General features: G+C 59.8%; 2 protein-coding genes across 3 annotated transcripts in view; one reads left to right on the plus strand and one right to left on the minus strand.

Moving 5' to 3' along the window:
* Nucleotides 1-25,851, minus strand: part of RAI1 (retinoic acid induced 1) — a 130,865-nt gene that overhangs the window by 89,341 nt on the left and 15,673 nt on the right. The window lies entirely within an intron of this gene.
* Nucleotides 20,720-25,851, plus strand: part of RASD1 (ras related dexamethasone induced 1) — a 129,369-nt gene continuing 124,237 nt past the window's right edge. Inside the window, exon 1 of the mRNA XM_066264479.1 lies at nucleotides 20,720-20,724. The gene's annotated coding sequence lies outside the window, so the exon portion shown is untranslated. The remainder of the gene's footprint in view (nucleotides 20,725-25,851) is intronic.

The following is a 25,851-nucleotide window of genomic DNA, read 5'->3' on the forward strand; positions in this document are numbered from 1 at the left end:
CACCTGACTTGCAACTAGGAAGGCCTGGGGGTCAGGGGTGGGCCAGGCAGGTTTAAGATCTCTCTACACATTTCTGGAGTACTGAGCCAGTCATTTCTGACTTTCCTTCAGATCAATCACCCTCCCTATTTCAGAGACTAGGTCACTGGGGTCCAGACAATTGACCTGCCCAAGGTCACACAACTTGAGTATAGCAGAAATAGTCATCCATTTGCCTGGCAAATGTTTATTGAGCAACTACTACCTATATGTCCCAAGCACCGTTCTAAGCATTGCTAATTCAGAGCTAGGAATGAGACAAAGTTTCCAGTGTTTCTAGCCATGGTACAGACCAGAGAGAATGAATGCATAAATTATGTAGCATGTTACTGTAAAAAGTAAAGCCAGGGAAGGGGGCTGGGAGCAAAGGGGGGAGGGCTTTATTTCCACACTGGGGGCTCAGGAACTCACACTTGGAACCATTTGAGAACAGAACTGAAACACTAAAGTAATGAGGCATGTAGCTACCTGGGGAGAAAGCTGTGCAGACAGCAGAAACAGCACGTGCAAAGGCCCAGAGGCAGGACCAGGGTGGGAATTTTCAAATACAGCAGAGGCTGGTGTGGCTGCAGCAGAGGGAACAACAATAAGTGAGTGGGAAGAGATGCGGACAAAGAGGTGACAGGGGCCACATCTTTGTAAGAACTACGGCTTTTACAAGGGAGTGCGATGGGAGTCTCTGCAGTGTTCTGAGCACAAGAGGGACATAATCTCTCTGAGGTCCTCACAGTATCCTCCTGGCTGCTGCAAAGAGAACAGGTGTGGGGCAATGGCAGGAGCAGAGTGACCACTGAGGTGGCCCCTGCACAAGTCCAAGCAGGTAATGACAGGGCCTGCTCAGGGTGGGGGCCGTGGAGAGCTGAGGAGGCATCAGATTCTGGATGTATTTCGGAGGCAGGGCTAACGGTTCGCTGATTCATTTGTTCTGAGCAGCTAAAAGGACAGACCTGCAGGGGTCAGCCAGTCATTCGATGGTGAGTGGTCTGGGGCTGGTTCCCAGGGCTGGGGCAGGAGGGCAAGTCGTCAGGAAGGAACCACCCTGCACCCTTTGACAGGTGACCTATCTGTTAGGTCACCGCTGAAGAGGCCCCGTTTCTCCCGAGGATGTACAGGGAGCCGGGCCCTGCCTGGATCAGCACTGGGTGACCTGTCAAGTCACCTTCCCACCCCAAACCTCAGTGTCCCCTTCGTGTGAACAAGCCGGGCCAGGTCAGAGGCCGAGGGCCCTGAGTGCCCTTTCTCCCTCCTGGTTCCTGTGGTTCCCCCGGACCAACTGAGTGTATCCTGCTCCACAAATCTCCATGCCACGAATCTCTCCGTGCGGGGTATGCTGAGGGAGCACCCCCCAAGTGTCAGCCACTGTCAGCGGCACTGGGGAGACAGCAGTGAACAAAACAGACAACCCCCTCTCCCTTGCGGGCTGGCGTGGTCACCAAGCGGTTTCGGGCCCATTACTCTTCTGTTCCTTCCCCACCAAAACCCTCCATGATGCCCAGCACTTTCTGAGAGCTGCAGGTCGTCGGAGAAAATGTTTTCCTTTGAAAGCAAAGAACTGGCCCTGGCCGGTTGGCTCAGCGGTAGAGCGTCGGCCTAGCATGCGGAGGACCCGGGTTCGATTCCCGGCCAGGGCACATAGGAGAAGCGCCCATTTGCTTCTCCACCCCTCCGCCGCGCCTTCCTCTCTGTCTCTCTCTTCCCCTCCCGCAGCCAAGGCTCCATTGGATGGCCCGGGCGCTGGGGATGGCTCCTTGGCCTCTGCCCCAGGCGCTAGAGTGGCTCTGGTCGCAACATGGCGACACCCAGGAGGGTCGCAACATGGCGACGCCCAGGATGGGCAGAGCATCACCCCCTGGTGGGCAGAGCGTCGCCCCTGGTGGGCGTGCCGGGTGGATCCCGGTCGGGCGCATGCGGGAGTCTGTCTGACTGTCTCTCCCTGTTTCCAGCTTCAGAAAAATGAAAAAAAAAAAAAAAAAAAAAAAAAAAAAAAGAAAGCAAAGAACTTGATATTTTGCTGGGAATGCTGGGGGGGGGGGGGGCATCAGGATTATGACTATCCAAGTTCCCTTGAGGTTTGGGGGTTTTTTTTTGTATTTTTCTGAAGTGAGAAGCGGGGAGGGAGACAGACAGACTCCCGCATGCGCCAGACGGGGATCCACCCGGCATGCCCACCAGGGGGCGATGCTCTGCCCATCTGGGATGTTGCTCTGTGGTGACCAGAGCCATTCCAGCATCTGAGGCAGAAGCCATAGAGCCATCCTCAACGCCCAGGCCAACTTTGCTCCAGTGGAGCCTTGGCTGCGGGAGGGGAAGAGAGAGACAGAGAGGAAGGAGAGGGGGAGGGGTGGAGAAGCAGATGGGCGCTTCTCCTGTGTGCCCTGGCCGGGAATCGAACCCGGGACTTCCACACGCTGGGCCAACGTTCTACCACTGAGCCAACCGGCCAGGGCCTCAAGTTCCTTTGATCTTTACAACATTTTTGAACGGTTGGCGTGTCTCCTCCCTGCTCCCCGATCCCTAGGGGTGGCGGCAGAGGTCAGAGGAAAATCTGGCATCTCCCTATTTAGTTTCTGGCCAGGGTCCCCGGGCAGCAGTAGGCTGCTTGGCATCCACCTCTCCGCCCTGGGTGGTGGTGGGGCCACATCACAATCTCTGTCCTGGCCTGGCCCTTGGCCCTGTGAAGGCTGGGCTGGGTTCTACGCAGCGATGCCTTTGAGTGAGACCGGTTCTTTTTCTGCCTGCCTTTGATCTGCACCACCTTTGATCTCGGCTGTCTGTGGCTTTCTCTGCCATCTGTCTGTCTATCCATCCTTCTTTACTAGACTGTGGGAGACCACCAGATGAGGTCACACAACTACAGACTCCACAAGGGCAGACCCACCTGCTAGGGAGCCCTCCCCTTATCTGGGCCGGCTCCGGAGGAGGAACGTCTCCCTCTGGTAACCTCTTGGCCCCCAGCCCCTGCGGGCTCCCTCGTCCATGCGACCGACCGCAGCGGGAGGCCCCGCCCTCTCCCCACAGGCCCCGCCCTCTCCCCACAGGCCCCGCCCCCTCTCCCACAGGCCCCACCCTCTCCCCCAAAGGCCCCGCCCTGTCCCCCACAGGCCCCGCCCTGTCCCCCACAGGCCTCGCCAGTCTCCCTCCGCATCTCGGTGCGCGAGAAGATGCTGACCGTGTGTCCCTGCGCTTGGGGAGGCGAGGCCCTGGCTTCAGAGCCCTGCGGGCAGGGCTGGGGGGGGAGGGGGGGCTGGAATGAACGGAGAAAGAGAAGGGTTGGGCAGCTGGAAAGGAAGAGAGAGAAGTGGGGAGGAAGGACAGAGAGGGGAGAGAAGGGAGGAGGATGAGAGACGAGAGGAGAAGGGAGAAGAAACAGGTGAGAGGGGGAGGGGAGGGGAGCACACAGGTGCTCGGGAGGTGCTGCCCCGGCCCTGCCTTCTCTGGCTCAGTCCTGGGTCCAAAGGACACCCCTTGGTTCTGAGCTACGACCAAGGTCGCCTGTGCCTGGCACATCCGGCCTGGCCGGGATCCTGTCACCATCATAGAAGCAATTCCCAGAGCCACGTGCCTGCACAGCGCCCAGCAGGGCCCGCAGATGTCCTGTCAGCCTGGCCCCTTCCTTCTGAGGTACAGCCCAGGGCTCCAGTCCACGCTCTTGACCAGGAAGCCATCAAGAGGCTGAGGGCAAGGGTGTGGCTGAGGCCTAGCCAGGCCTCTGTGCCGATACAGACAGACGCCGGACCGCAGACACTGACTGGCCCCTGCCCTCTGCCATGAATGGCCTTCTGACCCCAGCCCTAGTCCCTAGCCACACACCAACATCTGGTCCCTGTTATAGAATGACCTCTAACCCCGGCCCCGGTCTGAGCCTGAACCCTGATGCTGGCAGAAGTGCACTGTGGTCACCATCCCGTGGATACATTCCACCAGGCCACCAGGGACCATGTGGGAAGTTCAGAGCCATCCCACCCTTAAGATAAGAAAGCACCATCAACTCTGCACATGGTCCACACTGAGACCTCAGGGCCATGTGGTGACCAAGGAGGGCCCAAGGCCACTGCTACCTTCCCAGAGCAGAGTCCAGGGCCTGGGCCAGTACAACCAAGCCGGACACACACACACACAAACACACCTGAGCCAGACAGACCTACACCTACAGTCAGACCAACAGGACCAGCCTGAGCCCTCCCAGACAAACACACGTGCAGAGACACACTTGGCCTGGGACGCACGGGCAGCAGCACAGACTGTCCCCAATCCCTACCCCTTCCCACGGGGCCACACAGCCCCCAGTGACACTCCCCTCCCCTCCTCCTGCTCTGGGAGGAGGGGGACCCCCAGGCCCCTCCCTGGGCCCAAGAGGCTTCCTCTGTCTGCCTGGAAGGGGACTCGGAAGAAGGGGGAGAAGGCAAGCATCACCCCCTCCCCAAACTCAGTGCAGCCCCAGAGCCCCCAGCTTTACAGAGAGGCCCCTCGTCACACAGCAGAGGACAGTCACGAGGACAGGCATCAACACACATCCTCCCCCCGGGTGAACTATGTGGCACACCATCTGTGTGGTCGCACACGCACAAGATGAGACATGTAAGTGAACAAAGAGACACAAGAGCTGTAAACACGGATGTGTGCACAGGTAAATGAGACACAGATGCCCACAGAGGACACGCACAGGCTCCTCTGTTAAGAGTGTGCACACACACACACATGCACACGCATACACACACCTGGATGGCAGTCCCCTGACCCCGCTGTGTTCCCTGACCCCGGGCTCCTGCACAAGGGCCTCAGAGCTCCCGGGGATCTCAAGGTGGCTCAAACGGGCCTCAGATGACCGCTCCAGCCCCTGCCCTGGTCAGCTCAGAGCTCTGCAGCCTTCGGCCCTCCCTCGGCCTGGTGGTACCATGGATGCCGGCTAGTGCCCGGCTTCTCTTGGCCGCCTGCCCTCAGCTCGAGACAGGTGAGGATGCCTGCCTGGCCCTGGGCCGGGCTGGCCAGCTCCCTCCCTGCTCAGGGATCAGAGAGAACCCCAAGCTCAGCCTCTCCTGGGGGCAGGGGAGTGTCTGAGTCTCGAGGAACATTCTGACCGGAAGCTTCTTCAGTTCAGGGTTGCCTGAATCGGCGGGGACCACCTCTGGAAGGATGGAGAAGAGACCGCTGATCAAAAAGGAGAGGTGGGGCCCTGGCCGGTTGGCTCAGCGGTAGAGCGTCGGCCTAGCGTGCGGAGGACCCGGGTTCGATTCCCGGCCAGGGCACATAGGAGAAGCACCCATTTGTTTTGTTTTGTTTTGTTTTGTTTTGTTTTATATATTTTTCTGAAGCTGGAAATGGGGAGAGACAGTCAGACAGACTCCCGCATGCGCCCAACCGGGATCCACCCGGCACGCCCACCAGAGGTGACGCTCTGCCCACCAGGGAGCGATGCTCTGCCCCTCCGGGAGGTCGCTCTGCGGCGACCAGAGCCACTCTAGCGCCTGGGGCAGAGGCCAAGGAGCCATCCCCAGCGCCCGGGCCATATTTTTGCTCCAATGGAGCCTTGGCTGCGGGAGGGGAAGAGAGAGACAGAGAGGAAGGAGGGGGTGGGGGTGGAGAAGCAAATGGGCACTTCTCCTATGTGCCCTGGCCGGGAATCGAACCCGGGTCCCCCGCACACCAGGCCGATGCTCTACCGCTGAGCCAACCGGCCAGGGCCAGAAGCGCCCATTTGCTTCTCCACCCCTCCGCTGCGCCTTCCTCTCTGTCTCTCTCTTCCCCTCCCGCAGCCAAGGCTCCATTGGAGCAAAAGATGGCCCGGGCGCTGGGGATGGCTCCTTGGCCTCTGCCCCAGGCGCTAGAGTGGCTCTGGTTGCAACATGGCGATGCCCAGGATGGGCAGAGCATCGCTCCCTGGTGGGCAGAGCGTCGCCCCCTGGTGGGCGTGCCGGGTGGATCCCGGTCGGGCGCATGCGGGAGTCTGTCTGACTGTCTCTCCCTGTTTCCAGCTTCAGAAAAGATGAAAAAAAAAAAAAAAAAAAAAAAAAAAGGAGAGGTGGGGTGGGCGGGACATCCATCGTGCTGCGGATATGAGGGGGGTGGGGAAAGAAGGGGGGGCTGGGGGAGGTGTGGAGGGCAGGAGAGGGGGAAGAAGGGAGAAGAAGAGGAGGCTCTTGTTCTGTACTTTCCCTCCTGGCCCGGCTTCATCCCCAGATTCCCCGGCAGGACCCAGGTGATGGGGCCACGGGTCACAGGGTGGCGTGCAGACGGTACTAACTGCCAACTACTCCTCTGTCCACTTCAGAGATGAGCAAGCTGAGGCTCGGAGAGCCAAGGAGAGGCCCGAGGGAAGCCCCGCCCGGGGCTCAGGAGCCCCGGGCGGGGCTGCTCCTATTCCCCTGTCTCTCCCAGCCCCGGCTCAGGGCAGCCGGCCTTGCCTACCTGTGGAGGAAGGGAGGGGACGCTCCTCCCGGCCTCAGACGCCCACCAGGCCTCCACTCGAGTCACTGGAGCAGGACGTCACGGGTTCCGACCTTCCCACACAGCCTAACGTGGCAGAGGTGCCCCTGCCGGCCCCCAGGGCAAGTCCAGCTCTGCGGCATCCCAGCTGTGTGTCCCTGGGCGGCTGCACACCCTCTCTGGGCCCCGTCCACACGGCTGAGAAGAGGGATAATGCTTCTGCTCCAGCTGCAGCTCACCTGACAGGATGGAGCAGGGGGCGGGGAGGGAGAGGACCTGGAAAGCAGACTTCTAAGCCACGTCACATCTCTTTCCCTAAACTTAGCAAAACGCTCACAGCCAGAGACCAGAAGAATCCTCCCAAGCCCAGAAGCCCAGACGAGGCAGCTACAAGAGCAGATGTGAGGATCCTTCACTCGACAGACTGCCAGGGCCAAAGCCAAGTCCAATCAACCACGACCAGTGTGTCCTTCCAGGCCCGCTTCCATACACCGTGTGTCCGTAAAGTCACGGCGCACTTTGACAGGAAAGCAACAAAAGACGATAGAAATGTGGAATCTGCACCAAATAAAAGGAAAACTCTCCCAGTTTCATACCTATTCAGTGCAGTTCGATGTGGGCTCACGCACAGATTTTTTAGGGCTCCTTAGGTAGCTGTCCCGTATAGCCTCTACAGACTCGTCACTGACTGATGGCCCACCAGAACGGGGTTTCTCCACCAAACTGCTGGTTTCCTTCAACTGCTCTTCGTTGTAAATGCGCCCATGTTCATGTTACACTTTGGTCACAGATTCGAATTTAGCGAGCCACAGAACACACTGAACTTTCCTCTGTACCAGGAGTCCCCAAACTACGGCCCGCGGGCCGCATGCGGCCCCCTGAAGCCATTTATCCGGCCCCCACTGCACCTCCGATAGGGGCACCTCTTTCACTGGTGGTCAGTGAGAGGAGCACAGGATCCATCCTCATCCTGTGCTCCGGGAGCACTGTATGTGGCGGCGCCACAAAGCGCAGCATGGCTCACATACAGTACTACTTCCGGTGACGTGGGATGCACGCATCACGGCTCCGGAAGCGCGTCATATCACCTGTTACGGCTAGCAGTGACAAATATGGAACCGGACATTGACCATCTCATTAGCCAAAAGCAGGCCCATAGTTCCCATTGAAATACTGGTCAGTTTGTTGATTTAAATTTACTTGTTCTTTATTTTAAATATTGTATTTGTTCCCATTTTTTTTTACTTTAAAATAAGATGTGCAGTGTGCGTAGGGATTTGTTCATAGTTTTTTTTTTTATAGTCCAGCCCTCCAACAGTCTGAGGGACAGTGAACTGGCCCCCTGTGTAAAAAGTTTGGGGACCCCTGCTCTGTACCGTGCACATCTCGACTGGCATGGCCATGGGCTGCTCCACTGTATACACGGTGTTACATCATCATCTGCACATGCGCACATGCTGCCACATCATCCTACAGAAACTGGGAGGGTTTTCCTTTTATTTAACGCAGATTTCACATTTCTGTCGTCTTTTGCTGCTTTCCTGTGACCGGTCAAAAGTGCACCATGACTTTACGGACACACTGCATATTCTGTGGTGGAAAGGAGGCTTACTGGTCAGCTTTCTTAAAAAAAAAATTTTTTTTAATTGATTTTAGAATGTGTCTGTATGTGTCCTAACCAGGGATCGAACAGGCAACCTCTGCACTTCGGGACAACACTCAAACCAGCCAAGCCATTCAGCCAGGGCTCGTCGGTGAGCTTTCTTATAGCACCCACACCACTCCCAAACCAGGGACATGAGAATCACACCTGGCTGCCTCCCGTGACAATTACGGGTCTCGGTTTTTTTCACTTTTAAAATGGGAACACAGCCTGACCTGTGGTGGCGCAGTGGATAAAGCGTCGACCTGGAATACTGAGGTCGTCAGTTCAAAACCCTGTGCTTGCCCTGGCCGGTTGGCTCATTGGTAGAGCGTCGGCCTGGTGTGCAGAGGTCCAATTCCCGGCCAGGGCACACAGGAGAAGCGCCCATCTGCTCCTCCACCCCTTCCCTTCTCCTTCCTCTCTGTCTCTCTCTTCCCCTCCCGCAGCCGAGGCTCCATTGGAGCAAAGATGGCCCGGGCGCTGGGGATGGCTCCTTGGCCTCTGCCCCAGGCGCTAGAGTGGCTCTGGTCGCAATATGGCGACGCCCAGGATGGGCAGAGCATCGCCCCCTGGTGGGCAGAGCGTCGCCCCTGGTGGGCGTGCCGGGTGGATCCCGGTCGGGCGCATGCGGGAGTCTGTCTGACTGTCTCTCCCCATTTCCAGCTTCAGAAAAATACAAAAAACAAAAACAAAAAAAAAAACCCCTGGGTTTGCCTGGTTAAGGCACATATGGGAGTTGATGCTTCCTGCTCTTCCCCCCCTTCTCTCTCTCTCTCTTTCTCCTCTCTCCAAAAACAAATAAATTTTTAAAAAAATCTAAAATGGGAGGACAGCAGGGCCCGGGCCATGTTGAGGACGGAGGAAAATTAGTCCATGGAAGTCACTGGGCTTATCACGCGGTGGGCTCCTGATCAACGTTTGCTCTGGCGATTATTAGTCCCTCCCGGCCTGTGGAGAGATCCCAGTTTTCTTTTTTTTAACTATCTCTTTTTTTTTTAATTTTTATTTTATTTATTCATTTTAGAGAGGAGAGAGAGGGAGGGAGAGAGAGAGAGAGAGAGAGAGAGAGAGAAGGTGGGGAGGAGCTGGAAGCATCAACTCCCATATGTGCCTTGACCAGGCAAGCCCAAGGTTTCGAACCGGCGACCTCAGTGTTCCAAGTCGACGCTTTATCCCACTGCACCACCACAGGTCAGGCTGAGATCCCAGTTTTCAATCTCTGGGATAACTATCGAATTCCAACTTCACGGGGAGGGTCTGAATGTTTAATTTGGAGATTCCAGCAGTTGTGCGGCTGGGGCAGCCCCCACACACTTTGTCCCCCTGTGCCAGGCTAGCAGCAACCGTGTTCTCCACTACTGGTCCCTGAGCCCCTTTACAATGTCCCAAAGGGAGGCTGGGGAAGGGAGGGGCCCGGGCACCCCACGCCACAGACCCGGAAACCGGGGCTCAGGGAGGGAGCTGACAAGGAGTAGAAGCAAAGGGAAGACGGAGTTCACCTCCATATAAGGAAGAGCCAGCTTGCTAACAGGCACAGCTGCCCAGAAATGGAATGAGCCAGTTGCCTGGGGCGTTGGTGAGTGACCTCTGGCTGAAGGGGTGCAAACAGGAAAAGGGGGTCTCCGGGTGGGGGGCGTCATGCAGACAACCCGGACGCCACACAGCGGAGGACCCATGGGACCTCTGGTTCTATCACTTGACCAAGGCCCTGTGAGCAGGGATGGAATTCCAGAAGGTCAGCCCTGGGGGCCGAGCGAGCACTCGCTCCTGCCCCTAACCTGAGATATGTGGACGCCCGGCGGACAGACAGACAGACAGACAGACAGAGCTGGACGGGCCCGGAGGATGTGGGCAGCCAGCCCTTCCAAATCAATTCTCTGTCCACCCTCCTCACCCCCCAACCCAGATCACCAAGTCTTTGTTTATTTTAGAGGGAAACACCTACATTTGACCTTTCAAGTTGGAAAGTAGACAGAAGGGCAAAGGGAAAAAGGAGTCCAGGTTTCCCCGCCCCCCCCCCCCCCCCCCCCCGTCCCCCGCCCAGAGAGTTACTGTTTCCTTCCATCTTCCTGTGGGTATCAATGTTGCAGATCTTTAAAACTGAGAGGCAGCGCCCGCTTCACGTGGGTTTCGTGTATCGTCAGCATTGTGCTACGATCACCACCATCGACTTTCAGAACATCTTCACCCCCACCCCCACCCCCACCCCCACAAGGAGACCCAGACCCATCGAGCAGGCCCGCCCCAGCCTCCCATGCTGCCTGCGACTCATCCATCTGCTTGTCTTGGTGGCGGACCAGTGCTGTCACCCCTGACCTCCCTGCACCCACCCCCCACCCCCTTCGGCCCTCCTGCAGCCAGAGGGAGCCCCCTAAACCCCCGAGAACCTCGTCCCTCCCTCCCTCCCTCAGAACCCTCCGGGGCTCCCACCTCACACAGGAGTCAAACCAAACCTACCCCAGGACCAGCCATTCCCTGTGCCACCTGACCCCTGCTGCCTTTGACCTCACACCCCCCCACCCTCCCTCCCCGTGGCTCCTTTGCTGCAGTGGCCACAATGGGATGGCCACGCTGGACCCCTCACGGCTTTTCGCACACAGCGCACAGCAGGGCCCGGCTGCGCTGGCCGCTCCTTCCTCCCGGGCACACTTCTGCGTGTCCAGTCGTGTGGGCTTAGCGTCCCCAGCCCTCTATCCTGTAGCCCCGCCTTCTTCTTCTCCCTAATACTTATCACCTGACATATCTCCCTGTCCACCCCCTGGTCCCCGCCCCCACCCCCACTAAAAAGGCAGCCGGTCACTTGATGTCCTGCTCACACCCAGCCCCAGGTTCCAGCTCAGTGAATATCCGCGCTGTCCCCGAGAGTGTAAACAACGTACAAGGGCAGACACGGAACCCCAGCGCGCACAGAACACGCATTATGAACGGGCGGCCCTGTGCCGGCGGACATGTGCCGTTTCAGCCACACTGTGCCTTTTGTTCGCTGAGCCGGGAGAGGGCACAGGGAAATCCAAATTCCTCCGTCTCTGGAAAACACAGGTCTGGTCGTCCAGGGCTGAGCACCCCCAGGGCAGCCCTCAGCGGCACGGAGAGGCTGGGCCTTGGGGGCACGGGGGTCCTGGCTCTGGGGCCCGGGGCTGCCTCTGTCAGGCGGGCCCTCCACAGGCAGGAGGCTGTGAGACCCAAGCCGGCGAATGTCTGTTGTTCCTCAGAGGTGGCACCCAGGACGGCTTTCCCCCCAGGACAGAGGAGTCCTCCCCTGCAAGGCTCCCTGGCTGAGTCCACCTGGCCTGGCCTGGTCTCAGCTCCATCCTTGTGTCTTCTGAGAGACTCTGCCTCACTGCCCTTCCAGGGCCCTGTCCGGAGAGCTGGGGGGGGCAGGGCTGTGACGGCCCCCACTCCCCACCCCTTCCCACACTGGCCCTGGGGAAGCCTTGTTCAAGGACTGAGTGAATAGCACCTACGCTGAGGGCCACGAGGAATTCAGGGATAACACCTGCAACCTGGAAGGGTCCCTGTGAGTCACCTCAGTGCCACACACACTGTGAACCACCGGCCCGTCCCCAGTGCACAGGGGCACAGGGGTTTAGAAAGCTGAGGATACACGTCCAGAGAGAAGGCAGAAGGGCTGGAGTCCTGGCTTGCTGCTGCAGCCGGGCGTGTGTGTGTGTGTGTGTGTGTGTGTGTCTGTGTGTGTGTGTGTCTGTGTGTGTGTCTGTGTGTGTCTGTGTGTGTGTGTCTGTGTGCACGCACATTCACGCTGGTGAAGGAGGGCCCAGGGTGGGCAGCATTCTCCTAGGGCCTCGGTCTCCCCATCTACACACAGGGCTCCCAAATCTGCCCGCTGCCCCCCCCAGCCCTGTCCTGCTCTCCCCCCCCATTCTGGATGGTCTCTGGTACTTCTCCGGCCCTGCCTTCCGATCCATCAGGATTTTGCTGCATTCCTGTGAGTCATTCTCCAAACAAACCCAGGGGAGGCGAAGAGGGAGCGGAGAGGGGAAAGGGGAGGCTGAGTGCTAACCTGGCCCTGCCTCCTCCCTCCTGCCTGCTACCCCTCAGGCCCCCTCCCACGTACACGCAGGGAGCCCCACCAGGGGAGCTCTGGGGTGTCCGGCTGGTCTGTGCCATGGACCTGCTGCATGACCTTGAACAAGACCCTTGACTTGTCTGGCCCTCCGGAGAAAATAACTCTGAAGTCTTCACCTCTAAGAGGCATGAGTTTCTGCCTGACCAGGCGGTGGCACAGGGGGTCGAGCATCGACCTGGGACGCGGAGGACCCAGGCTCGAAACCCCAAGGTCGCCGGCCTGAGCAAGGGGTCACTGGCTCGGCTGACACCTTGGTCAAGGCACGTATGAGAAGCAATCAACGAACAACTACAGTGCTGCCACTACGAGTTGATGCTTCTCATCGCTATCCCTTCCTGTCTCTTTCTCTCTCTCACATAAAAACAAAACAAAAACAGATGAACTTCTGAGGGGACTTTCAGTCTCAAACGAGGCAGGGAACGGGGGGAAGATGTGCCCGGATGTCCTTGGAGCGGCCTCTGCCCACCTCCTTGTCTCAGTCTCCCTGTGACGCTGGAGGGAGCATGGCCGTGGTGGCACTGGAGACGGGGTACATCTGAGCTGGGCAAGGGGCCAGAGTGCAGGGAGAACACCTTATGCCAATCACAGGGGCACGGCCAGCCGCCTGCCACCAGCCCCCACACAGCCACGGGGGCCTGCCCTGAGGGCGGCCTGTGCCAGCATTTCCCAGGGGGCAAGGGGCCCTCAAGAGCCTGGGTCCAGGCTGTGAGATGGCCTCTGCACGGAGTTCTGGGGGATGAGACCCCACCGAGAGGGGGAGCAGAGAGCTCTACCCAAGCAGTGGGGGTGAGCCTCCTGCTGTGGGTGTGCTGTGTGCACGCGTGTGTGCCGTGTGCACGCGTGCGTGCCGTGTGCATCCGTGTGTATGTTCACGGGACAGGTTTCCCAGGAGTCATCGGCTCTTCCTCCTTGAAGAGCTGGCTTCTGAGTCACCGTGGCTGGGACCGCCACCCCTGGACTGGTGGGTGTGCGCCACAGCCCACGTAGGCGCCTGTGCACGTGTGTCTCTGCGTGCCCCGCGTCCTCGGGGCCTTGAGACGAGTGTGTATGTTCTTGTGTGGCCAAGGCCCAGCTGGCAGTGGAAGGGCGTGAGAACGGGGTATGAGTGTCCATGAATGTGACCGCGAGTGGCAGGGGCACGTGGGCGTGTCTGAGCGTGTGCGTGCGTGTGTGTGCGTGACTGAGCTGCCGTCGTGGGCTGGCATCTAGGAGTGAATGTCCGTACGAGAGGACTTCCTCCTGAAATCCTAGCTCTGGGAACTGCCCGCCCCTGGCTCCACGACAGACAGCTTTCCAAGTCCAGGAGCTGCACTGCCCCGTGGGAGGGCCGTGGGGAGGGGACTCAAGATTCGAAGCACGCTCCGGGACCTGTGGGCCCCTCAAGACTCCGAGCAGAGCCCAGGCCCTCTGCCCACACAGATGCCCTCACATCTATCCCTTTATTAGGACCTGCTATTAGGGTTCACCCAGGGAGGAGCCCTACCTTCCCAAGGCCCAACGGGCTCCAGATCAGGCCCGGAGGCCGTCGCGAAGCCAGAGGAGGCCGCTCAGGGCCACAGTGAGGCCAGGGGCCTGGAGGGGTGTGGGGGTGGAGAGGGCAGACCCGGGGCTGTGCAGGAAGGAGCCCTTGGGAAGGCGGCCAAGGGGAGCCTGCCAGCCGCTCCAGGCCGGGACTGGAGCGCCCCACGGCGACCTGCGTGTTGGGGCAGCTGCAGGGAGAGTCCGCCAACAGGCACTGGGGCACAGTGGTCACTAGAGCTGAAGGCCAGAAGGTGGGCAGGGCCTCCGGAGGGGTGGGTGATGAGAAGGAAGTCAGGGCAGCGGGCACCCGGGGGCCGGGAGGAGGGTTTCTGAGTGTGTGGGAGACCAAAACGGAGGGAGACGGAGAGGGTCGCGCCCCGAACTGCCCCACGGGGCCCAGCAGACAGCCCCACGTCTCCCAGCGCCGCCTCCTCCCCGAGACCGGATAAACTCTCCTCCTCCCCGGGCAGCCAGGGGCTGGCACACAGCAGGCCCTCCCTCCGTAAGTGGCCACTGTGGTTTCAGGGCGCGGGTTCCAGGCTGCTCCCCTGAATGGCTGGTGGGGGAGACACTGTACCCTCTTTTTTTTTTTTTAAATAGAGACAGAGAGAGAGTCAGAGAGAGGGATAGACAGGGACAGACAGACAGGGCCTTCAGCAGACCGAGTGCTCAAGCCAGCGACCTTGGGTCCAAGCTGGTGAGCTTTTGCTCAAACCAGATGAGCCCATGCTCAAGCTGGTGACCTCGGGGTCTCGAACCTGGGTCCTCTGCATCCCAGTCCGACGCTCTATCCACTGCGCCACCGCCTGGTCAGGCTAGGCTCCTCTTTCTCTTTCAATGTAAGCCCCTTTTGCTCACTGGGACTCGGTCTTATCCCCTGGAAAATGGAGGGCTCTGGCCCACTCCACACCCGATGGCAGGGAAGGCCCACAGAGAACTGGAAGATAAAGTGTTCCCTTTGCGCCCAAAGCAGCAGGGCCCCACCCCCACCCCAGCGCCGGGTCCAACGCCACCTCCCATCTGGTTACAAAGCTAGAATGTTCCGGCTGTTCCCACGTGGACTTAACGCTGTTGAGTACAGAGACAGAACGGCTCATCCGTTCACTGGCACCCAGCCCAGGACAGGACAGGGGCCTGGTCTCCAGACTGTGCCCCCCACCTGGTCTGCAACCCCTCGCTACTCAGAGGGGAGTGTGGGCAAGAGACGGCTGCCGGGGAGGGGCAGGGACAGGGTGGGGTGGGGTGGGGGGGACAGACACAGAGAATCCCTGAGTCTCCACTGTGACGAGGGACACGCTGCCGGGGGGACGTCACAGCAGCTGTGCAAGGAGGTGTGAGGGACAGTGACTCATTCACCCACCAAATCCAGATCCCGCCTCAGAGACACTGAGGTTCCACCCTTCTGTGTGGGGGTGGGGCTCGCCTGGTCCTCCCTGCCCCCACCCCTCCAGTTTCATCTTCGAGAGCAGTGCGAGGGGAAGAGCAGGAGGGGAGGGCCAGTTCCTCGTTCATTCAGCCTAGGCTGCCAGGGACGTGTGCTGTCAGCGAAACCGGAGGCTTGAGCTCCCCAGAGTCCATCAAGGGCAAGGGGCCAGCTCCCACCCCCGCGGCCACCTCCGGGCCATCGACAGGCAGAGAGCACCCACAGGCTGAGGGGTCCTCCGAGGGAGGCAGGTGGGCAGCAGAAGGGAACAGAGAGGAGGGTGGGCATAAGGAAGGGCAGGAGCAGGAAAGGCAGGGTGGCCAGGATGGCTCCAGCAAGGTCTGAGAGGTCAGGGCACCCACTTCTCCACTTCTGGGGGGTGGGGTCAGCTTGGCCCATACGGCTGTGGCCTCTGAGGTCCGGGTCAGGCTGCAGGGGCTGAGGACCCCAGGAACCTTCTCCTGGGGTCTCTCCACGTTCTGTTGGAACCCCCCCCAAATCCCCAAGGAGCCTGTGAGCTCCTAAATTAGCTCTGGGCATGGCTCGAATGGCCTCTACCTCCCTCAGAATGAAAGCTGAAGTCCTGTCCACAGCCTGAAGGCCTCTCATGAGCACTCTCGCTGACTCTGCTCTGGTCACACTGGCCCCTTTGCTATATATGCAACACGTGAAACATGTTTCTGCCTTGGGGTCTTTGCACAGCCATTCCCTCTGCCTGCGGTGCCCTTCCCCCGGGCATCCACAAGGCCCCCCTCCCTCCCTCAGGTCTCCGGCTCACAGGTTACCCGCTAAGTGAGGCTGTCCTAACTCCCCAGTTTAAAATTGCAAACACCTCCCCTGCTCCTGAGCCTCTTCCTGCTGTATTTTTCTTCCTCGTTGCATTTGCCACCATCTGCTCCCCTTTGTCGTACGGACTCCCACCAGAGCAGAAGCTCCAGCAGGGCAGGGACCTCTGCTTTGTTCACTGATGTGCGCTTAGAACAGCCCTGGCACATAGTAGGGGCTCGGTAAACGTGGGGAACGAGTAAAACATACTGTTGTTCAAGACGGGAAAGCCTCCCTTTGAATGGTGAAATCCTTTTTAAAAAAAGGTTCCCCCTGCCGGAGTCTCAATTATTATATTATTTTTCCTGAGAAGGCACAAGGGAGAGACATGGCCCCTCCACCCCACCCCCGGCGTAGGCTCTGGTCCCCACATCCGTGATTTGCTCTCGGAGGGAAGGGTAGATCTGATTTTCCTTCCATGTTCAGTCCACGAACCAGCCCGCACGCCGGACGCCTCCCCTAAGTGTCACTCGGGCACCCACTCTGCATGGATTCCCCAGAGTGTCCCCGTCACTGTGCAGGGAGTCCCCACGCCGCCCGCTGCCGCCCTAGGCTGCGATGCTGCCCACGCCCACCGGCCACCCAGCCCTGAGCTCCTCCTGTGCCCCTGCCTCTGCTTCAGACCCTGTTAGGTCTCTGCCGCTTGGGTCCTCAGCCCAGCCTGCAGTCTGTCTGTCTCCCTCCCTCCCTCCCTCCCTCCCTCCCTCCCTCCTTCCCTCCCTCCTACCTACAACTCATCCTCATCTTTCTGCCCCACGCGCTGGGCTGGGCGAGAGGCCAGTTTCCCTCCGCCCCAGCCCCCTCTCTGCGGCCCAGACCCAACTGCCCAGGTCCCTGCTGCTTCTCAGCTGTTGCTCAAGCAGGACCCCTGCCCTGAACGCCATTCCTTCTCTCTGCCGGGCTCTGCAAGTCCAATGCCCACCCCGCCCTCTCCGCACCCCCCAGCTCTGAGCCCACCCACGCGCGGGCATCCAGACCCCTACCTCCCCTGGGCCGTGTCCTGCCCCTCTGCAGAGCCAGCCCCAGCTCCCCCCCCCCCCGTGTCCTGTAAGCTCCCTGGGGGGCCTGTAACACAGTTGCTTTAAGAGATGTTTGCCGAGCGAATGCATGATGTAAACAAATTTGTGAGAAGGTCAAGGAATGAGTGAGCCTCCGAGTGAAACAAGTCTAGAAATCGGTCAACGATCCAGTTCTGGCTTTTTTCCCCCAGGTCTCCTCTATAGCTAGCTCATTGTTCTCCTGGACGGACCCCTGAGGGGGGGGTCACACTTGGAGAAGAATGATGGTCTGACAGTCAGGATGCACCAGTCTGGATGGGCTTTGTTGTTGGAACAAACCCTCAAATCTCAAGGGCCTCGCACAACAACGGTTTGTTTCAGGCTCAGGCCCCACAGCCAGCGCCAGGGGGCAGGGCGGCCCCGCCCACCGAGCACACACACCTGGAAGGGCTGCCCGGGGAGGGAAGAGCCTGGCATCTCCTAGCAGAGAAATGCCCCACCTGGGAGAGACACAAATCTCACTGGCCGGAAGTGGGCACACGGCCCCACCTGCCACAGGATGCAGGAAGCACAGTCCTGCCAGGCACGGGCTTGGGAAGATGAGGAACTGGGAATTTCAGCCCAAAGTTCTAAGGGCACCTCTAATAACACCAAAAACAACACAAGGCCCTGGCCAGTTGGCTCAGTGGTAGAGCGTCGGCCTGGCGTGCAGGAGTCCTGGGTTCGATTCCCGGCCAGGGCACACAGGAGAAGCGCCCATCTGCTTCTCCACCCCTCCCCCTCTCCTTCCTCTCTGTCTCTCTTCCCCTCCCGCAGCCAAGGCTCCATTGGAGCAAAGTTTGCCTGGGCGCTGGGGATGGCTCTGTGCCCTCTGCCTCAGGCGCTAGAATGGCTCTGGTTGCAACAGAGCGACGCCCCAGATGGGCAGAGCATCGCCCCCTGGTGGGTGTGCTGGGTGGATCCCGGTCGGGCGCATGCGGGAGTCTGTCTGACTGCCTCCCCATTTCCAGCTTCAGAAAAGTGAAAAAAAAAATGTAAAAAAAACCAAAACAAAACACAAGCGACAGAGGCCACTTAGGAGGACCTCCTGGGCTCTGGACTCGGAGTGGAGTTTCACTCAATATTCCCGGCATTATCCTGAGCACTACCAAGACGCCCGTTTTCCAGATGAGATGGCAGAAGCCCAAAGAGCCTCCTCACAGTACCAGCCATCGCCGGTGCTAGAGCCCCTGGAGGTGAGGAGACCAGTCCAGACGTTACAAAGAGAGAAACGGAGACTCAGAGGGAGCAGCAGCCTGGGCGAGGCCACCCAGCGGGCCGGGCAGGACTGAAGGGAGGTCACACGTGTCAGTCCATCACAGCCTGCATGTCCCCCAGGGCCTCCCCGGCACTGGGTGGCCTGGGGCCACGCTCGGCCTCAGCACGGCCCCTCGGCAGTGATGCCCCTCGGCAGTGATGCCCTCGGCAGTGATGCCCTCAGCAGTGATGCCCCTCGGCAGTGAGGCCCCTCGGCAGTGATGCCCTCGGCAGTGATGCCCTCGGCAGTGAGGCCCCTCGGCAGTGATGCCCTCGGCAGTGATGCCCTCGGCAGTGATGCCCCTCGGCAGTGAGGCCCCTCGGCAGTGATGCCCCTCAGCAGTGATGCCCTCGGCAGTGATGCCCCTCGGCAGTGATGCCCTCGGCAGTGATGCCCTCGGCAGTGATGCCCTCGGCAGTGATGCCCCTCGGCAGTGATGCCCCTCAGCACGGCCCCTCAGCAGTGATGCCCTCGGCAGTGATGCCCTCGGCAGTGATGCCCTCGGCAGTGATGCCCCTCGGCAGTGATGCCCCTCAGCACGGCCCCTCGGCAGTGATGCCCTCGGCAGTGATGCCCTCAGCAGTGATGCCCCTCGGCAGTGATGCCCTCGGCAGTGATGCCCCTCGGCAGTGATGCCCCTCAGCACGGCCCCTCGGCAGTGATGCCCTCGGCAGTGATGCCCTCAGCAGTGATGCCCCTCGGCAGTGATGCCGGTCGTGTGTGCTCCACCTTCCTGGCAGGCAGGTCCATGGAAGAAGTGTCCCCAGTTCCTGGCCCAGCAAACCTGTGGTCCCCACTGCCTGGGCTGCCCTCTGAAAAGAGCTGGGCTGCGCGGCCAGCACCTGTCACCTCCAAGCTCTTAGGAACTGCCCCGGAGGGTATGTCTCTCCTCTACGGTTCCATATCTAGGAGGTCTGAAAACAAGACCCTGGGCCTTCAGAGAAGCCACGTGGGGGTCAGCGGAGATTGGCATGACACAAAAGAGGTCAGCGGACGGCCCTGGCCAGTTGGCTCAGCAGTAGAGCGTCGGCCCGGCATGCAGGGGACCCGGGTTCGATTCCCGGCCAGGGCACATAGGAGAAGCGCCCATTTGCTTCTCCACCCCCCCCCTTCCTCTCTGTCTCTCTCTTCCCCTCCCGCAGCTGAGGCTCCATTGGAGCAAAGATGGCCCGGGCGCTAGGGATGGCTCCTTGGCCTCTGCCCCAGGTGCTAGAGTGGCTCTGGTTGCGGCAGAGCGACGCCCTGGAGGGGCAGAGCATCGCCCCCTGGTGGGCAGAGCATCGCCCCCTGGTGGGTGTGCCGGGTGGATCCCGGTCGGGTGCCTGCGGGAGTCTGTCTCTCCCCGTTTCCAGCTTCAGAAAAATACAAAAAATAAAAATAAAAAGGTCAGCGGAGCCGAAACAGACACACTTGGAGTCAGATCCAAGCTCGACCTTAACGGCTCGAAGCCTCAGTTTCCTCATCTGTAAAATGGGGTTAGGGCACAAATGGCGTACCCAGTACCTGACACACAGAAGCTGCTCAGCAAGCACTGCAGCTTTGGATCGTTACTGGTTTGGGGTTTTTTGCCCACCACCCCTCTCCTCCCATCAACCTCTGGTGCTACAGGGGACACCCACACCAGAAAGGACCCTGGCCACCAAAGAACGCACTTCTCTCATGTGGGTCCTCCCAGAAGTCCCAAGCCTAGGAGCTTGGTCAGAAACAGCTCTCACTGCATCCAAACCCCTGCTCAGTCAGAATCCATCCCCTGCCTGACCAGGGGGTGGCACAGTAGATAGAGCATCGACCCAGGATGCTGAGGGCCCAGGTTCAAAACCCCGAGGTCACCAGTTTGAACATGGGGTCATAGACATGACCCGATGTTTGGTAACTTGAAGCCCAAGGTCAGTGGCTTGAGCCCACGGTCTCTGGTTTGAGCAAGGGATCTCTGGGCTCAGCTGAAGCCGACCCCCACCCCACCCCAGTCAAGGCACGCATGAGAAAGCAATCGATGAACAACTGAAGTGATGCAACAAGTTGATGCTTCTCATCTCTCTCCCTTCCTGTCTGTCTGTCCCTGCCTGTCCCCTGCCCCTCTGGCTAAAAGAAAAGAAAAGAATCCATTCCCCAAGCAGTGGCCCTGACTCAGTTTGGCCAGCCCTATCAGTCCAGCCTCCAAGGGTCATCATCCTGAATAGCCTGCTCGGAGCCCACTCTTTATCCAGAGCCTGGAGTCTCCAGTCTCCGAACCCTTAGTCTGTGCCCCTCCCCCACGGCTCTGCAGGTGGGGGCAGAAAAGCAAAGTGAGGAGCCCTCTGCATAGGTCACGACCCCAATCGTCCCGGCTGCAAGCATTTATTGAACATCTACTACAGGCAAAGCACCGTGCCAACCACCACGAGAGAGAGGGACACACACACGCGCGCGCACACACACACACAGACGGCATTGAAATGGGCATGGCCACCCCCCCCCAAGCCCGGAGTCTAAGAGAAACGTAACAGGAACTACGGATGCAGCACAGCCCTGCAGTGACAAACACTGGCTTTGACGTCGCACAAACCTGCCTTCGAGGCCCAGCTCTGCCACTTCCCAGCCGAGTGACTCAGGGTGCACTGCAGGCCTCCCACGAACCTCAGTGTCTCCATCTGCAGAATGAGACAGTGCTGAACTCACCCCACGAGGGGTGAGCAGTCACCCAGCACCAGGAGCCTCATGCAGAGCTTGGCACGCGGCAGCCGCTCACCCTCGTCCCTTGCCTGCACTGGGCAAGGGCAGAGCCCCAAGGCATGCTGGTAGAGACCCCCCTCCAGGTCCCACCACCTCGTTCATCAGGAAGGACTGTCCACTCGGCTGGGACGCCACCTGACGTCCCCGACAGCCTGCCCTCTACCTCGATCTTGTTTGCAAGGGCGTCTCCAGACGGGGATGGAGCTTGTCAAGTTCTGGTTTGAAGGCCAGACATGTGGGACCCCAGAAAACCAGAAGAGGCCCCACCCAGCGGGCCCCAGTGACACTGCGCCCACACGGGTCATCGCGAACTTCCCCCTACACACACACACACACACACACACACACACACACACAGAGTCAGCCCACGTTGGACTGCTGGAGAGGAACCAGACTGAGGCTCGGCTGCGTGCTGAGTTGCCATGGGAGGCACACGTCTGTCATCGAGGGCAGCAGGGGGCCACTGGAGGGTGGTGGGTGGCGGTGGGGTCTCTGCCCACCTCTCCCGCTCCATGCCACACCGGCCTCTGCTGAGCTCAGCTTGTCTGTGGCTGCCCCTGGCTTCCGCCCCTACAACCTCAGGCCGTGCTGTGCCCCAGGCCTTGGCTCCGACTGCCCCCTACCTGGAACGCTGTGCCCAGTTCCTCTGATTAGTTCACGCCTACCCTTCCTCCAGGCTGAGCTTAGCGGCCTCTGCCAAACGGCCCAGTCTGGGCTCAAAGACAGTTTCTCCGCTTCCTTTAAACCTGTCCTTTACATTCCGGCTCTCGACCACCCTCCGCCAGAAATTCTCACCGGGCTGCGAAAGAGTTAACCGCCCTGATGGTGTAGGAAGATGACAGACCCAATGGTTATAGAGTCTGTATCCTTCCTATGACATCAGGGTGGTTAACCCTTTCGCGGACCAGCACAGAAATTTCTGGCAGACGAGCCCGGGTCTGCAGACCGGTGGTTGGAAACCCCTGGATGAGAGTACAAGTGTTCCTTTCTGAGGCTCCCTTGTCCAGACGGGAGCCCTCGGACCGAGGGCAGAGCCCAGTCTGACTCCTGTGCCCCTGGCGCTGCCTCACCCAGGGCAGGGCCAGTGGTCTTGGGACAGACATCGTGTTTCGTCCTACGGTCCCGTCTCGGCGATGGCACAGAGGGGACAATGCAGGGAAAGGAGAAGAGGGCCCTCTAGAGGAACTCCAGGGAGGTGCACTTACTTCCTCTTCCCTTTCTCCTTCCCTCTGCAGAAAGAGGACAGCAGGGAGACAGTGAGGGAGAGAGAGGGGCACCCAAGCCCCTTGGGCCCTCGGAGTGGTGGCTGTGGGAGCACAGGCGGGGTCCACGGAGAACACCCGCTAAGGCTCCAGGCTTTCCCGGGGTTCCCCTCACGCCCCACAGCTCCCCCGACCCCCAGTCTGTGCAGAGCGCCCAGGGCAAACCCCACGTGCCTTCCCCAGGGACGCAGAGAGGGGGCCGGTCAGACCAGACAGTCCTTGAGGAACGGTAGGTCTCGGGCACAGGGCACACCCCTCCCCCTGTGCGGCTGAGAACGACCCAGGAACCAAGCAGAGCCCAGGACAGAGGCTCCCTCTGAAGAAGCAGGGGTGGGTTCTCAATGGTGAGAGAGGGAGAGGGACCCTCGTTTCCGTTCCGGCCAGCGGGAACAGCTTCTGACAAGTAAGGGAGGTGAAGGCAGAAAGAGAGGTTTCTGGGAACCTCTCAGAGGTCACATGGGATGCCCTACCAAGACACCTGGCACACACTGCGTGACCACTTGACTATGGTTGATTGCAGAGCAGGGTGGCACCAGGTCAGTGGGCAACAGCTGGTCCCAAAGGGCCTTGAATGCCAAGGCAGGGAACGCCCAGTGCCGAGAGGCCAGAGGGCAGCGGCTGGGTGCTGTAGAACTCCACGAGGTAGGGCGATAAATCAAACAAACAGCCTCTGCCCACCAGCCACTCCCCACCTAGCTCTGTGCTCAGAAGAGAGGGGCTGGGGCTACGGCCAGAGGGAGCGCGGCCTTCCAAGACCCAGCCCCTCCAGGGGACTTGGGTGCGATTCAACCGGCCCTTCGCCAGGAAGTATTAATGCGTCTCATTAGCATAAGAAAGACAGCGACGGCAGGAAGGGGTGGGGTTGGCCTCTAGCTCACTGTCTGCTTGGGCTGGCCAGCCTGGCACGGAGGTGTGGGCTCAGACCCGGACCTCTGGACATCCCAGCCCAGGTCTTTGGAGGGTGAGGGAGGCAGTCCAAAAGAGAGGGACAGGTGTCTCTCCCAGAGATACCACTGTGACCTGGAAGGGCCTTGGGACACACAGGGTCCTCCCACAAGGGAGTTAAAACCCAGGTCCCAGTCTGCAGGCTGTTCCTTCGTTACAGTAGCAGCCAACGCAAGTCAGTTGTAAGCACTTAAAAACTCACTTAGGCCTGACCAGGCGGTGGCGCAGTGGATGGAGCGTCGGACTGGGATGTGGAGGACCCAGGTTCAAGACCCCAAGGTTGCCAGCTTGAGTGCGGGCTCATCTGGTTTGAGTAAAAGCTCACACCAGCTTGGACCCAAGGTTACTGGCAAGGGGTTACTCAGTCTGCTGAAGGCCCGCAGTCAAGGCACATATGAGAGCGCAGTCAATGAACAACTAAGGTGTCACAATGAAAAACTAATGATTGATGATTCTCATCTCTCTCTGTTCCGTCTATCTGTCCCTATCTATCCCTCTGTCACTGTAAAAAAAAAAAAAAAAAAAAAAACTCACTTAGGGATCCCTGCAGCAACTCCAAGAGCCAGTGGGTACTTAATTTATTTTATTTTCTTTTTAGATTTTATTTATTCATTTTTAGAGAGAGAGGGAGAGAGAGAGAAGAGCAGGAAGCATCAACTCCCATATGTGCAGGGGTTTCGAACCAGTGACCTCAGTGTTCCGGTTTGATGCTTTATCTAGCACTGCGCCACCACCGGTCAGGCTGTGCTCCCCATGTACAGAAGAGAACACTGAGGCTTGGAAGGGGCCCTGATTTACCGCAAGGTCTCATGGCTGGTAAAAAGCCGAGGGGAGGATTTGACCCTGGGCAGCCTGTCTCCCGAAGCCGGGCTCATAGCCACACCACTACAGGACATGGCTGGGGAAGACGGTGGGAGGGCGGGGGCTTGGGGGGTGCCCAGGGAGGGGCGGGACTTTGGCCAGGTGGAGGCCCGGCCATCCTAACTGGATGAGACTGTTGTCAGCACCACCAGGCACAGCCTCCAGGGAAGGTGAGCTGGACACCGGGGTGACATGGCCCAAAGGCTGTTCACTGCCAACTGATCCGACTCCTCCCCACCCTCCAAACACAGGGCGGGGCTCAAACTGAGTCTGTGGGCGGGATGCGGCAGGAAGATGCTCCCACAGTTGCCACCCCGATCTCACACGTGGCACACAGTGCCCGGCAATTAATAGCTGTTCAACAAACACCCGTCCAGCAAGTGACGTCCCTCCCCCTCTGACCCTGTGGCCGGGCGGGCGGGCGGGCGGCTCTTCCGCCTTCAGCTCTTTCCGGCTTCCTTGTGCCCGACCCGGCGGTGGCTCGGTGAGCGCAAAGGGCTAAGACAACCTGGCAGGGGAGCCCGAGGCAGGAGCTGTGCTGTTCCGTGGCTCCCAGGGTCCCCTGGGGCAGTGCCTCGGGCACTCCGGAGTCTAGGCTGTTGCCGACAGATGTCTGCAGGGCCCTGGCAGGGAGGGCAAGGCGCCTGGGAGAGCAGACACGGGCTCTGCCCGAGTTCTAATCAGAGAGGACGGAGCAAGGGAGAGACTTTTGGCCTCCGAGGAGCCCAGAGGAGGTGGGCAGTGGCCTGCGGCCGCAGCAGCGACAATCCAGGTCTTCTGACTTATTGGAGTGAGTGCTCACCGGAGCCTTTCAGGCGCCCCAGGGCCTCCGCAGCCGCAGCCGCAGCCCCGAGGCCCAGGGCCTGCTCTCTCCGGGAAGGAGAGAAAGAGGGAAGCTCTGCATGTGTTCCGCATGCCTGTCCTGGCTTGTGATAAACGTGCGTTTCCACACAGGAATGTGTAATGACACAAATAACTTGATTATTTGGTTGCTGTCTTTCCCCCTTGGCCACACCTCCCCAAGGGCAGGGATTATGAACACCCAGATCAGAGCTGATCTCAGTCCCCGCCCGGCAGGCCTGCACACATATGTGTCGCCCAGATGAAGCATTATTACTACAAACAGTCCCAGTGCCCAAGAAAAATGAAGGCTGGTGTGAGCATTCCTGCCTCCCGCACCCCTCCGGCACGCCCCCTGCCCTCACACAGCTGGCTCCCCGGAGCCTGGGGGCCCCCAAGGGTGGAGCTGGCTGGGTGCTCACAGGCAGGACAGGGCCTCAGCCCCCCTCTTCCCACCCTGGCCCGGAGACGGCCCACCCCCTCAGTTGCTAGCTGGCCGGCAAAGGTATCTGTCCCAGAGGGGCCCTCAGCAGCCTCATTAGGAAAGTAGTGACAGATGCATTAGCTGCTGGGGGGGGGGGGGGGGCGGGGGGGGCTGTCACAAGGCTGAGGAAAACCAAATGCCGGCCACTTTCTGGGCCACTGGGTCCCATCTGGGCCAAAGGCTACAGCTGGGGAAGGGGGCAGAGACCGTGTCCCCAAGCACAGAGGCGCCCCGGAGCGGAGACTCGATTCCTGGGACTCGGGGCCCAGAGGCAGGGAGTCTTCCCATCATTCCTCACTCCGGTTGCCTGCCCCCTGGCTGGACTCGACTCAATGACCCCTGGCAAAGCCCCTGCCTCCTCTCGTCTTCACCATTCCAGCACTGAGGCTCTGCACCCGAAGAGCACAGGGACCTGGGAACCCGCCACCATGTAACAGGAAAGGAAACGGAGGCCCAGGGAGGGACTGCCCCCGTGCAGAGGACTAGAGC

The sequence above is a fragment of the Saccopteryx bilineata genome, chromosome 2 (genome assembly GCF_036850765.1).
Source record: "Saccopteryx bilineata isolate mSacBil1 chromosome 2, mSacBil1_pri_phased_curated, whole genome shotgun sequence".
Classification (NCBI taxonomy): Eukaryota; Metazoa; Chordata; class Mammalia; order Chiroptera; family Emballonuridae; genus Saccopteryx; species Saccopteryx bilineata.